The sequence below is a fragment of the Mirounga leonina genome, unplaced genomic scaffold, assembly GCF_011800145.1.
Source record: "Mirounga leonina isolate KUSES-001 unplaced genomic scaffold, KU_Mleo_1.0 Mir_174, whole genome shotgun sequence".
NCBI classification, from domain to species: domain Eukaryota; kingdom Metazoa; phylum Chordata; class Mammalia; order Carnivora; family Phocidae; genus Mirounga; species Mirounga leonina.
Window position 1 is genome coordinate 55102364 of NW_023270451.1, and position 15118 is coordinate 55117481.

The following is a 15118-nucleotide window of genomic DNA, read 5'->3' on the forward strand; positions in this document are numbered from 1 at the left end:
GTTCCAGGAAGATTTTTTTTTCTTTTTTATAAATTTAATTTAATTTTATTTTGTTATCTTAGTCACCATACAATACATCATTAGCTTTTGATGTAGTGATCCATGATTCATTGTTTTCATATAACATCCAGGAAGATTATTTATCTTGGAAGACTAACCTTATGACAGCATTATAAAATTTCAAATCTATTAATATTTTTACTCTTTAAACTGAGTATGTCCTAAGTAGAATTTAGTTAATAAAAGCATAAATGAAAGTGTTAAGTCAATTCAACATTGTAAGCATTCTTTATTACTGATGAATCATTCCAAAGAATAAGAGGCTAATCCTACAAACTTATTTACATTTTTGTATCTTGTCTGAAGTCAGAACTTCTCCTATTTTTATTCTGTTTTGACTTCATATATTGGATTCTTGCTACCAGTCTCTACAATTCTCTGACACTTTTCTCATCATACTCTTGCACCTTAAATTTCCTTTTTAAAAAAAAAAAATTCAGCTTTAAAAGCTGCTCAGACTTTTTGGCAATCTTCAGAAATGTTTCTAATTTTGCCTATACCTCAAGCTACCAAGGCAACTCCTTCCTTTTCTTTCCTGCCAACCATCTTAATGGGCCTTATACACCCTTTACCTCTATTTTCTCATATCTCCTTTGCTCCTTACCACAGTGTGATTGATTACCCCACACAGTCCTGTCATTGCTCTCACAAGTCACCAGAGATCAGCCTCTGTCAAATTCAATGGTGTCTTATAATCTAAAATCTGCCAGTTCTCTCTACTGCATTGGACAATTTAATTTTAATTGACATATAATTGACATATAACCTTGTGTAAATTTCAAGTTTACAACATGATGATTTGATACATTTATATATTGCAATATGATTAGCTATCACCACAGTGTTAGCTAATTATGGTGAGAACATTTAAGATCTAGTCTCTTAGTAACTTTGAAGTATATAACACATATAGTATGGTTGACTATCATCACTACACTTCGCGTTAGATCTCCAGAACTTATTCACCTTCTAGTTGCAAGTTTGTACCCTTTAACATCTCCCTAATTCCCCCACCCCCAGCCTCTGATATCTTCCACTCTTCTCTCTGAGTCCAGATTTTTTAGATTCCACATATTAGTGACAAACTTTTTAGATGGTTTCTCTGCTGAGATTTAGCATGCCTATCTTACCTCTGTCAGCACTTTTAGTTTCTGTTATTCCTCCTACCATCCCTGAAATATTATTGTCCCCTAGGGATATACCTGCATATCTTAGAGGATATATACACTAAACTCACTTCTCTCCCTTGTCCCATTTGTTTCCCTTTCATTTTTCCTTTTCCATAGTGACCTTGTAACCCATGCTGTCGTTTAAATCAGCAACGTCAGCTGACTTAGTTATCATTGTACACTTGCTTCTAGTCGGTCGTGAACTTTCAGTATCAACTCTTCTCTTCATTCTCTGCACCCTTCACCCTTAAGAACAGCAGCCTTCCACAGTCTGCTCTGTGTTGGCATAGTTAAAACTTAGAAGTTTTTCTTCCATCATTTTGGCTGGTTCCAACATTTACTTTTCTCTGATTGCTGACTTTGCCCTCTAAAGGACCTTCAGAGTCTGTATTCATAGTCTGTCTTGCTTCTCTAGCTAACAACATCCAAAGGAAGTAAACACCAGCATCCCTTTGCTAGGGACCTCTAGGCTTACTGTCTGCCAAGATGAGACTTAAAATTTTTCCTGCAGAGCCAGTCAGAGGGTAATGGCTATGATTTAAACCCACGTCTGTCTGATCCCCCCAAAGGTGCTGCCTCTCTGAAAGCAAAATTTGTTTATTTTAGGTGAACAAAAATTGGGGCTATTGAAAAATTCTCTCCATCTTTGTAAAGATTCCATATGTTTAAATCTGTGGAGTTTCTAAAGGCATATTGTTTTGACTCTCGAATAAAAATGTTCAAGTTGCTTGTTTAGATATAGGACATCTGTGCTGGAGAAGAATAGTCAATGTGTTGTTAATTTTGTATAGCAGTGGTAGGGTGAGCTACTCTGTTTTCTTGGGAATGAGAAGATACTATTTTCTGTTTGAAAATATTATTTTCTTTAGGTGTCCACTTTTTTTTTATCCTTTCAAGTAAATTGTTAACTTGTGTTATCTTCTGAACATATTAACGTAAGTAAATAATTGTTCAACGAAGTATTATATAGAGGAAAAACTGCAAAAGTGCTTTTAAAATCATACACTATCAATTAGAGTAATTGCTGCAAAACATGCATAAAACCTGTTATTTTAGATTACTTCAGAGCCTGGCCATCCTGTTGCCTCCAAGTCTGATTTCTACTTATCTAATTTTTTCTTTATGAAAATAATCTGAATATTTTTTCACACTTTTATAAATTTAATTTAAAATTTGAGGTCAATTCTAGCTCTTAAAGAATGCACAATTACTAGACATTTACTTTCAGTATTTAAGGAAATTTTCTTATAAGTATTTAGTTATCTCCAAGTATATATATTTTTTAATGTAAGTATTAGGAAGAAATAGAGCCATTTCGATTATCACAAGGGACAAAGACTATTCCAGCTTTTATCTCCACCTTGCAAAAAATTCTTAAAGGTTTTATTCTCTTTCTTTAGAACTTAGAACTCAGACAACTTCATTTATAATTGTTTGTGTTTCTAGGGACCAATTTTAAAATGCAGTACATGTATTTTCTGCATTAATATACCTACTGTACTTACAATTTTCATGACTACACAAGGCCAGCTGAAGATTTTCTGTTACCCTCTGGAAGTTTACAGTTATGTAAATATATATAATTGATAATTAAAGACAGACTGTAAAATTTTAAAACACATTCATTCATCTAGCAAACATTTTACAACACAGAGAAAAACATTTTTAACCAAGAAAAGTCAATTCATAGGAAAGGTCTTTATGCATCCTCAGTGCCCTTAGGTAATACCATCAGGTATGCAGCAGTAGTTATAATGTTGAACTCATTACATCCTATTGATTCATTTATTAATTAATTTTGTTAGTTCTGCCCACTTTGGACAACTGAATTGTCCAAGAGAATCCAATTCTCTTCATAAGTTTAGTGAATATTTAGTGAATATTTGAGTTATATTGAATAATATAAATTTTTAATTTTTTGTTTCATTTCTTGGGTTTATATTTACCAATTTGTTTTTTTTTTTTACATATTTTATATACATGTTAAATTCTAGGATCTATGCTGAGCACCAGAGACACAATATTGCAAAGGACAGACATGCTCCCTGTCCTGAGAGTCTGAGAAGATTAATGTAGGTATAATCAGAAGTAATGTCTTTCACACTCTTTGAAGGCAGTAATATCTAAGCAAAGAAGAGAGTAAGTTTTACCAACAGAGAGAATGGAATATTCAAGGGTCCAGAGAAAAGAAAGTATGTTCAACTGATAATAGTTAATCATGTGAGTTGAGGACTAGAGAAGCAAACAGGGTAAGTCTTGACAGATTTCAAACTATATCTTCATGGAAATAGTAAATAATTAAAGAAGAATAGCATTAAGAAGAGAACATAGTCATATTTACATTTTTTTAAAGTAGGCTCCCATGCCCAGTCTGGAGCCCAACATTGGGCTCCAACTCACGATCCTGACATCAAGCCCTGAGCTAAGATCAAGAGTCAGATGCTTTACTGACTGAGCCACCCAGGCACCCCTCATAGTTACATTTTAGAAGGATCAAACTAAATTCAGTGGGTGAAAAAATTAGTTGGATATGAGAGGAAGCAGGGTAGCCAATTAGGATTCATTGTGATACAGCCAAGAAATGGTGGGAACTATTAGAGGAGTGGTAGTGGGATGAAAGGAAAATGTAAGCTATCTGGGGAGTACAATCAGTAGTGTGAGGAGATGGAAGGCAACAGTGTGTACTGTGCAGCTAGCAGGAGAGAGTGCCCTTTATATAGGCTATGATGGTAGGCCACACAGTGGACCCCCACAGATGATACCCAGGTTTCTGGCTTGAGTAACTGGGAAGATGGTAATCTTATTCACTGAGGGAAAATAGGAAAAGATATGCTATAAGGGGGATAATGAGTTCAGTTTGAGGTGTCTATGGAATATTAAAAGGTTCATGACCAATGTGTAATGGGATATATGAGTCTGGAGCTCATGAAGATTTTTTGGGCATTAACTGTGGATCAGATAATATCCGCATATAGGTAATAGTTAAAGATATAGGAAAATGAACATTTTCAGGGAGAATTAGTAAAATGAGAAAAGTTGAGTGGCAAAACACCCTATTTAAAACATGGAAAGGAAGAATAGGAAAAGGCCCTGCTGCTGAAGTAGGAGGAAATTCCGTTTAGGGTGATGCTGTAGAATAAAGTGGAAGAGAGAGGTTTTTTAAAAGGAAGGAGTAGTTTACTGTGCCAATTGCTACCAAGAGGTCAAGTATAGTAAGAATTAAAACCTAATTATTACATTTATAAGTGAGATAATTATTAATGAGCTTGGTAAAAGTATTTCTTGTGGAAATGGCTGAGAGTGGGAACCAGAATGTGATAGGTTGTGGGAGGTGAGGAAGTGGAGACAGGGAATGTAGAACATGCTTTGGACCATTTAGAGTGTGAAGGAGAGGGGAGAGAGGAAGGCAGTGAGAGGAATATGAGTTCAGGAAGGATTTTTCTTTTTGAAGAAGGGTAGAACTTTAGCATGTTCACATATTGATGAGAAAGAAAGATGGAAGAATGTAAGATGATTAAGTTCCTCAGGAGGAAAAAGAAGAGTCCCTGGAGAACTGGTAGAAAGATTAGCCTTCAGTAAGAGGAGGTGGTAATTCTCTTTCACTGTGATAGGAGGGAAGGAAGAAAAACAGACATAGATGCAAGTTACTTTTTTGGTTCAATGGCCAGATATGGGGGGAATTTCAAGATGGTAAAGTTGGAAGCAGAGTCATCTGTTAAGAAAAGGTGAGGGAGGATGGAGCAAGGAATGAGAAGTTTGAGAGTAATAATGATGTCAAACATTTATTGAACTGTATGTTTCAGGCGATTTGCTGTGAAATTTTACATGAACTAATTCAGTTAATCCCCGAAGCAGTCCTATGGCTTAATTACCATTATTCCCATTTTAGAGATGAGGTTGGGAGTAGGCTTGAACTAGTCTCTGAGAACAGGAAAACAAGCTGACATGGTCCTGTTGAGGTTAGAGACCATGAAATTATAATGGCACTAAGCTAATGGATCTCACATCCTCATGACAGCCTGAATTCAAACTTTCAAAATAGCTATCATGAATATGGCTTGAAGACATCTGTTAATATATTATGTTAAAATATCTATTATGTGTGTATTTTTCCCACAGAAGGGAAGAGTGTGGGTCTTAATCATCATAGTACTCTCCCACTTAGTGCTGTCCCAGGCTCATAGTAAGCACTTAGAAGGTTTATATTAAATCATTTTTAAACTTGTTTCCACCCTTCCTTGCTTTTTAGACCTATCAAATGCTTTCTTTCTTGATTTAATATTCCAAATTCTTCCAACTGTTCTACATATGATTTTGTTCCAAATCTTTCATGTTCCTGCTAATACTCTGCTGCAAGAGCTTGACTGTGTTTATGTTTATATCTTTAATATGTAGCATTCACAAATAAATGTAACAATGCAGCTATAGTTGAGAAGAACGAGTCTAACATCAAAGTTACAGATTTGACAATCCTCTTTTTGTAAATTAAGAGAAATATAGCAGAATAATGATTATAGTTTGAAGGTAATGATTACAGTTCAAGTATGTTACTCTCAGGCACAAAGATTTTTTTTTTTATCAATTTCTTCTACTGAAATGATATGGTTGTTAGCCTATACCTATGAAAGAATTAACCCAACTATCCTAGTAAATGTTTAGCTCAAGTCTGACTCCTAAAGTTCAGCAAACATCTCTACTTCTCTATCCCCTGTTAGTTGATATTTGCTTATAGAAAGAAAACAATTCCAAAATTAGCACAACCAAAGCAGAAAGAACCAGCCCTGCTAACAGCTTCACATTAGCCCAGTGAGATTCATGTCAGACTTTGGACCTCCAGAATTGCAAGATAATAAATCTGTGTTGTTTAAGCCATCTGATTTCAGTAATCTGCTATAGCAGCAATAGACTAATACAGGGGATTACATGTTGAAATTATACATTGGGACAGAATTAAGGACAGGGTACTAAAATTTTTTTGCAGAGATGATCATTCTACTTGCAGTGAATCAGTAACTAAAGCAGCTTCTTCACCTTCAACCTTCATAGACCTACTTTTCCCTGACTGACTTACTGACTTGACTTTACAGTCTATAGCAAACTATCAGCCCACAAATTATCAGATCTGCATGCACTTAAAAAAAAAAAAAAAGAATGAAAACACAAGCTCAGAAAAAATGGCAGCTGATGTGCTTATAAAACTTAGGCTACTGGTCATAACACAGCAATACAGTTAAATTTAGCTATTCTCCAAAACATCACAATTGATGTATCAATTTACTAAGGTGACATAATAATGACATTTATCATTTATTTAGCATTTATACTATGCCATATACTACGATGAGAATTTCACATATGTAATTTCATTTGATCCCACAATATCAATATATAAGAGATTTTATCCCCATTTTACAGATGAAATTTAAGCAAACTGGCCCCTGTCACAATGTTCGTAGGAATATCTGACTCTAAGGTCCATTTCTTTGTGGAAGGTCTAGGAAGACAGATTGGTAGCATCAGGCCTCTTCTCTTATATTTAAAATAATTGGGTCAACTCTAGTATTGGTTTTGCATATCTGTGTTTCTGCATAAAAACCACTCACCCTTGATTTTTGCTTTGCTTTGCTTTGCTTTGCAGAACATAACCTATTCTAGGAACAAGTGTCCTTTTTGAAGTTTGTGCTGTGGACATTTAATTAAAAGGGAAGATGTGGAACAAAATGGTATTCTGTGACCTGGAGTCTATCAAAGAAGGCTACCTTCAAGAGTTCAAGATTTGGCAGCATATTTTTGCTTTAGACTTTACCATGACATGTAAGAATTTATCTACAGGGCAGATATTTAAAAATTAACTTATAAAATAATTTGTTTGACTTCTATCGAACTGAAATCAAAATGTAACAAGATAGGTCAAGATTGTATACATCTAATATAGCAGGATAGATGTTAAATCATTGACAAACTATTCAATTTAATTGTTCACTGGCCAATTTGAAGTTAGGTAAAAAGAACAGGTTTCTTGTTGGGTCGAACTGTGCTGAATATTTGAATATTTTTACTGAATATTTAAAGGTGATAGAGATGGAAGAGATGGAAGAATTCAACTTGATTTGTCTTTGATGTTGCTTGAGAGTAAAGGGGACAAATGCATTTGACACAGGTAGAAACAGGAGACATATGTATCAGACCTAACCAAAGTATTAAAATTAAACTGATTTATTTTTTAAAATGAGAAAGTTGGCATTTGGGTATTTCCCTAGTATTACTCTATAAATTTGTCAAAACTTGGTTGCTGAAACTCCTCTCTGAAACTAATGGATAACACATCAGTTATCCTCATTGATGACTCGGTATTCCCTACAACAAGCTACATGTTCCCTCTCATCTCTGGATATATCTTGCTTACTGCCTACCAGAGCTGCTCTTTCCTTTCCTCTGCTAAGGTTAATGATTTCCATTTTTCAAAATACTGGTAAGAACTTATTCAGTCCCTTTATCCAAAATATATATGTATATTTATTAAGCACGTACTTAGTACAGGTGGCAGGAAACATACAGATTCTGTCTTTTAGAAGCCTAATTTGTTAGGAGGGACAGACAAGAGTAAAGAAAATTATAAGAAGTAGTAGGGATAAGAGCTGTGATACAAGTCCATATGAAGTCTTAAGGATATACAGAGAAAGTGTGCTTTTCATGAAGCTTTCATAATTTACTCTATACAAATGGTAATAATACTAAACATATATTATCATCTGTGTATAAAGGTACACTACAAAGTGCCATATGTGCATTATTTCATTTAAATCTCACAATAACCTGGGGGTTAGAACTATTTTTCATCTCATTTTTATAGATGAGGAGTCTAGGGCTCCAAGAAGTCAGAACAGTTTCTCCAAGTCACATAGTAATCAAGTGAGATTAAGTATGAGATAAGCAGAAAAGGATGCAGGTCTTTCACCCCCAAAGGCTGTCTTCCTATTATAGGGTAGAGCTTCCTCAAGGCAGTGTTTTTTAGTCCCGTAGCCCATGAAGAAATCGCTCTGCTCAGTGCGTGATATTTGATAGTGGGATTTCTGTACATTTCTTTGTGTATCTCTCTTCCATTATGTTCTGCTTCTTTTATTCAATAGTGAACTTCTTGAAGACACCACACATTTATTTTGGTTGACAGTGTGTCTTCCCAATGCTTATTTGTAATAGAAGGCTATCCATATAGATTTTGGTCAGTTGATTACTAATTAAGCCTGGGGAGACAAGGATAAAAAAATAGAAAAGAGATCAATTATTGGTGATCTGATTAAGCAAATGGGGAAAACATGAAGAAAAGTTATTAAAGTTAAAAATTTTGAACATCAAAATGATTCCCATTCTGGTTTGGATTTAGTTTTATCCAGCCCCAATTCTGTTTTTAACAAAGGCACAAAGGGCTGTGTTATGATGAGAAAGAATATTCTTGTTTTATATTAATCTCAAAGATTAGAAACATTTACAAAATCCCAACTTTATGAGACTTGTACATTAGGATTTTGTGGTGGGCACAATTCTAAGATGACCCCTAAGATTATCAGTACCTTGGTATATATACACTTTCTCCCAGTTAATTTGTTAATTAAACAACTCATCTAGGTGCTGCTGGGAAGGGATTTTGCAGAAGTAATTAAAGTCCTAAATCTTAAAATGTTCTTGAGATTGGGAGATTGTAATTAGTGGGTATGACCACATGAACCCTTAAAAAGACCTGGGCTCTTCTTGGAAAGAAATTTTAAGTGTCAGAGGGAGATTCTCTTTTGTTGGCTTTGAGGATGGAGGGTACTATGTGGCAGTGATGGATGGGTGGGCTCTAAGAGCTGAGAGTGGCTGCTAGACTATAGCCAGCAAGAAGATAGGGACCTCAGACCTCCTTACAATTGTGAGGAATTGTTTTTGTGAAGAACTAGAATAAGTGTGGAAGCAGATTCTTCTCTAGAGCCTGATAAAAATCACAGCCTGGCTAACATCCTGAACAGCAAGTGCAGCCAAACTGCTCCTAGACTTCTGACCCATAGAACTGGGAACAATAAATGGGTATTGTTTTAAGCTGCCAAGTTTGTGGTAATTTGTTACACAGCAATAGGAAACTCACGTAGATTAAAAAACAAAACAAAACAAAACAGAAAAATCTCAGTCTGTGTTTCTTATTGTGATGATTTTTTAAAGTATACTCCACACCATTCAAAATAATCTTGCCTATTTTCTATTTAAAACTTTGCTCTTATTTTCAATTCATGTGATCAATACTGATGACTTAGGGATTTGGTAAATGAATTATTCATGGCACTAATATATTTGTTAAATCTTGGTATTTCTAGGCCCAAGAATCCTAATCACTTTAGTCTGTTTGCATGCAGAAGTGCATCCATCTCCTTGATTATTTTAGCTGGTCTTTTAAAAGTATTTTTCCTGAAGACCAGTGATTAGACTTGAATAGGAATGCATGTGATAGACAAATCAGGATTTTGTACAAAGGCAAAATAGTCTTTCTGAAGTAAAGAAAGAAATGGAGGCTTAGGAGGTTATATGTAGCATTAAGTAGCAGACTACTTCTTACCAAAAGCACTTCTACTATTACATTTACTACAAAACATGTATGTTTTGCATTTACTATTGTGTTTTTGGTCAGAAAAGGTCTACATAAGTAGTCTTTCTACATTAGACTGTGGAGTTGAATATTTCAAATCCAAAACTATTAATGGCAGATTCTAAAAACCAGAATGGAAACCTTGATAAATACCTTTGTACTCCATCTGCAGGTCTTAAGAAAAAGGAGGTTTAATCTGTGTCAGGAACCTACCATTTGTTCACTTTGGAGAGCTGGAAAGAAATTACGATGGGGCTGGCACTGGAACCTGGATGTTCTTGGCTCTTGTGGATCCTTCTTTTCCACAGGGTTTCTTTCTTCATTATTTCTATCATGTGACTGTGGCTAGAAATGCTTCCTGATAAGGGGATGCCTCTGGAGGAATCCTGGAGCAGGAGGTAGGGTGCTTCAGTTTGAAAAACTCCAGGTCTTTAGAGGAGTAAAATAGGTAAATGAAGCCCACAAGCTCATTTATGCTCGATCTCCATTCACTAGGGTCAAAGCACAATGTTTGGCACATAAAAGGCATTCACTAAGAGTTCTGTGAGTGCACAGATCAGAGGCTCTCAAGACACCTTCCCCCAAGGTTTGATGATTTGCTAAGAGGAGTCACAGGACTCAGTCTATAGTTTCACTCATTGCTGTTATTTTTTTACAGTGGAATAATATAATGTAAAATTAGCAAAGGGTAAAGGTGCATGGGGAAATATGTGGGAAAAAAACAGGTGCAAGATTCCAGAGTCCTCTCCTAGTGGTCACACAGGATGTGCTTAATTGCCCCAGAAATGAGTTGTGACAATACGTATGAAATGGGAAGTTCATTAGAAACTCATTTCCAGGCTTTTTACTGGGAAGTGGTCACTTAAACAGCCTTTGCTTAGCATTCCAGACTGCTAGAAGGAAGGCAGGTGTTTAGCATAAGCCATATTATTTGCACAATCAGGCACGGTGAGTCACTCTTATTAGTTAGTGTGGTGAAATCTCTCCCCAAATCTAAGCTCTCAGCTGCCAGTTGAGTCAACTTCGCAAGCAGCCCTCTAGAAGTATAACAGTGTCAGGCCTACTATGTTAGCTCTTTTCTGCATAGTGTCAAAATAGAGATTTGGAACCAAAGACCTACCCAGTATATACTTGGTCAATACCCTTAGGAATGGAACAGGTTGATTCGTAGCCAGAAAAGCATTTGAATATTTTTATGTTTTAGCCACCACAGCCTGTCCAATAAATCTATCTTAAAGGAAAATGTGAACTATGGGAAATTAAAGTAAGATTTATGCATGATATAGTGTCCCTTAAAGCTCTGAATGAGCCCATTAAGCTATTTTTATGCAGTGCCTACTATGTGTTAAGCATATTCCTGTTATAGAATTATGTGAGCAAGAGAAAAAAAGTCTCTGCTCTCTGGACCTGATACTACAGTGAGGGGAGACAGACAAATACAAACAAATAAATAAGTGATAAGTACTAAGTAAATTAAGGATAAGGATGGGGAACTGTAGGATGATAGGGAGTATATTTTAAATAGATTATTTTGGGAAGGCCTCACTAATAAGGTAACATTAAGAAAAGACTTGAAGAATGTAAGAGAGTAAGCCATGTAGATATATAGGGGAAATCATTTCAAGTAGAGGGAAACCCAAATGCAGATGCAAAGATTTTGAGATATGAGTGTAAATAGTGTAATCAAGGAAGAACAAAGAGGGAATATAGCTGAAGTAGATTGAGCCAGGAAGATATGAAATGATGGAAGGACCAGAAGATACAGAGCCCTGGGACTTTATAAGGACTTTGGTTTTTACTCTAACATAAGAAGTCATTAGAGGGTTTATAGTAGAGAAATGTTATGAACAAACTTTGTTTAAAAGAATACCCTGGCTATTGTGTTAAGTATATATATATATATATATATATATATATATATATATATGGTTGGGGCAATGGCAGAAACATAGAGACCAGATAGAGCAATGATTGGATTTTTCAAACTGGGGATAATGGTGACCTTGAGAGGACCAGTTTTGGTGAGTGTCTGTCAGCTTTATATAGTTTCTGGGGACAGAAACTTATTCTAGCTGTTTAAGTAAAATCATCAGGAACAGAAACAGCTCCAGGGACTATATTCTACATAGGCCCCGAAGAACTCTATCTTTCTTATGGCTCTGGATTGTCCCAGTTCATTTGGAGCAGAATCTACTGCATGGCGTCACTGGATGCAATCTTTTGGCTTATGCCCTTACTGTTAACTTACTCAGTATCCCAGTTTTTTTTTATTACTGAGAGAACTTGTTTTTTATTCAGCTTTTCATACTAGGGTATAAATTTTAAGATATAAGTCACCATCAGCCCATATAATCACTTCCTTTGGATTAGGTTTCCATCTCCATGTGGTCACTTATGACTGGTAGGAGTGATGAGAGTTGGAATTGTATGATAGAGAATATGGAACTATGCAGAAGGTGTGCATAAGGTTGACACTGTGACAGTCTTTGAGACAGCTTAGTGACAGTCTCAGAGCATTTTGAATTGCGTCATTCTGTTTTTTTTTAATCCCTTTGGATCCCTACATTTGTATCTTTGGGGTAAATACCCAGTAGTGCAATTGCTGGATCGTATGGTAGCTCTACTTTCAACTTTTTGAGGAACCTCCATACTGTTTTCCAGAGTGGCTGCACCATCTTGCATTCCCACCAACAGTGTAGGGTGGTTCCCCTTTCTCCGCATCCCCGCCAACATCATTCTGTTAATATTTCATTTGCTTGCGAGCTGAACTGTTGAACAAAATAACTACTCTGAATTCTTGCTTTGCCAACATAATGACATTGGCATTATAAGCTTGTTCTTCATTTATTTAACCCCTTCATTTGTTTGGCCCTGCCCATCTAATCTTAAACTGTCTCTGATCATTATATTTTGTATCCGAGATTTTTCCAGAGGTAGTTGTAGCAGGTCATTGGAGATGATGTTGTTGTCTAGATTGATGGGGAGTATGGCCTGTCTACCACCATTTAGCCCCCTTTAATGTAGAAGGGCATGAATTCCTTTCCACAAATAGGTATATATATATTTAGAATGTTTCCTTAGTCTTGCTTGTGTTATGCCAAGTTAACCAAATTACTTTTTTTTTTAAGATTTTATTTATTTATTTGTCAGTGAGAGAGGGAGAGAGACAGAGAGCAAGCACAAGCAGGGGAGCGGTAGGCAGAGGGAGAAGCAGCTCCCCGCGTAGCAAGGAGCCCAGTGCGGGACTCGATCCCAGGACGCCGGGATCATGACCTGAGCTGAAGGCAGCCGCTTAACTGACTGAGCCACTCAGGCGTCCCGACCAAATTACTTTTTAGTCAAGTATCTACAGCACTTATTTTCTAAATTTAAGGACTATGTTAAAAGAAGAAAAAATACGACTTTTACAGGGAGTTAGATCAGATGTCTATTTTCTTAATTTTTTATGAAACACAGAGATAGGCATGGACATTTGGCTAAAATCACTTTTAAATAATTGTGTAATTCAGTAATTACAACAGACTTAAGGGCTTTATATCTAATGTTAAATCATAATAAAACTTTTAATGTTTTAAGAAGCTGTTTAGAAAGTTCTTTTATTAGTTACATTTATAAATGTTAGTTTTGATAATCTAGACCACTCCTTATGCCTTCATTATTGAATTTTAACTTATTATATTGTGAGTCTTCCTATAAATTATAACCTTTAATTGTCACTGGAACATTGATTTCTTGAAACCTTTGGGGTATAATTGATCTTAACAGTTAAAAGAGAATTTTCTTTACCTTCTAAGAAGAAGGTGGTAGAGAAATGTTTTAAGCTATAAGAGAGAAACTTGAGCTTGAAGTTTCTACATTAAATACACATGTAGAAAATATGAAGTGAGTTGTGATGCTGCAAACAGATCTTGTTCTTGTTTTATACAATTGGCTGCTATTTATTTAGCTTACCAAAGTTCAAAGAAAGGGAAGGACTTAGAAATTCTTATTGTCCAACACTGATTTTGTTTTTTGTTTTCTCATGCTGAAAGACTCTTTAATTTTAAGGAAAAGTTCCAATTATTTTAACCATTAACATTGATGTTTTGGTTAGATTAGGTCTTTCTATGCTGTCTAAACAAAGGAGTAGGATGAATCATCTATTAGAAAAGATATGTGGTCTATGTGAATTACCTAAATTGTCAAATGAACATGATTCTTTCCATTTAAAGATTGATGACAAAATTTGTCAGTCTTCAGTAGACTCAATCCTAGACTTGAGGAAAATATCACCTATCTGAATATTCATAAAGTGTATAGACAAGGTGTTCTTATAGAATGAATTTTGGTCTGGAAAGGGATCTTTGAGACCATCTACTTACTCAACCTCTTCATTTCATGAGGTGAAGAAATGTGTCACACAGAAGTTTTGTGACATCCTAATCTCATGTATTAAGTGGCAGTGAAAGACTCCAAAGCTCATCTTTTGATTCTCAGTCCAGTGGTCTGTTTACTACAGAGCAAGGCTGTTGTTGAGGCTGGAAAAACAAGCTTTAGGTTGAATTTTTAAAAAACTCTATTTTCTACAATAGGGAATAATCATTTGCTTCTCTGTAAGTATATGCAGATATAGAATAATGAAAAGAAATGTATACACTAAGTAAAATAGAAAAGTATAAATTTAAAATACTTATGAGACTGATAATTAAACACTAACTGCCTATTTATTGATATTATAGAATTAATTTATTTTACAAATAGTAATAGCACTGTGGTTATGTTTGAAAAGAGTCCTTATAGAGACACATACTAAAATAGTCACAGTAAAATGAAAAATAAATATAAATAGATTCATAGAGTGTTTAAGAGAAAGTTTTGCAGGAGAGAAACATAATGCTTGATTGAGAACTTGGCAGTTGAGAGCTATGTGCCTGCTGTGTAGGCAAGGCCTCAAGGGAAACCACTACCTTGGTGGGCTCAGTAAGGGGCCAGGATCTGGTTCTCTGTATTCTATGTTCAGAAAGTTATTTTTGTATCTTGGACTCTGGGGAATTGATTGAAACTATCTAAGCTTAGCAGTTTATAAATTCATAGGGAGGAACTTTATTTCCAATGGTAGAAATAATTATATCGCTACTTAGGGCAGTATCTTTGAAAAGTATCTGGGAAACTGAACTGGAAATCAGAGTTCCCTTATGAGCATCATGCTAGAGCCAAAGAAGTTGAATAGATGGTAGGATGTTTCATTCTTAAATGGAACTGCCTGGAGACTTGCTTTTGCTTCACTCTACGT

General features: G+C 35.4%; 1 long non-coding RNA gene across 1 annotated transcript in view; it reads left to right on the top strand.

Annotated features, from left to right (window-relative positions):
* LOC118020995 overlaps positions 1-9337 on the top strand; it is a 187126-nt gene extending 177789 nt beyond the window's left edge. The window contains exon 5 of the long non-coding RNA XR_004682071.1: positions 6868-9337. This is a non-coding gene — a long non-coding RNA (uncharacterized LOC118020995). The remainder of the gene's footprint in view (positions 1-6867) is intronic.
* Positions 9338-15118: the final 5781 nt, after the last annotated feature.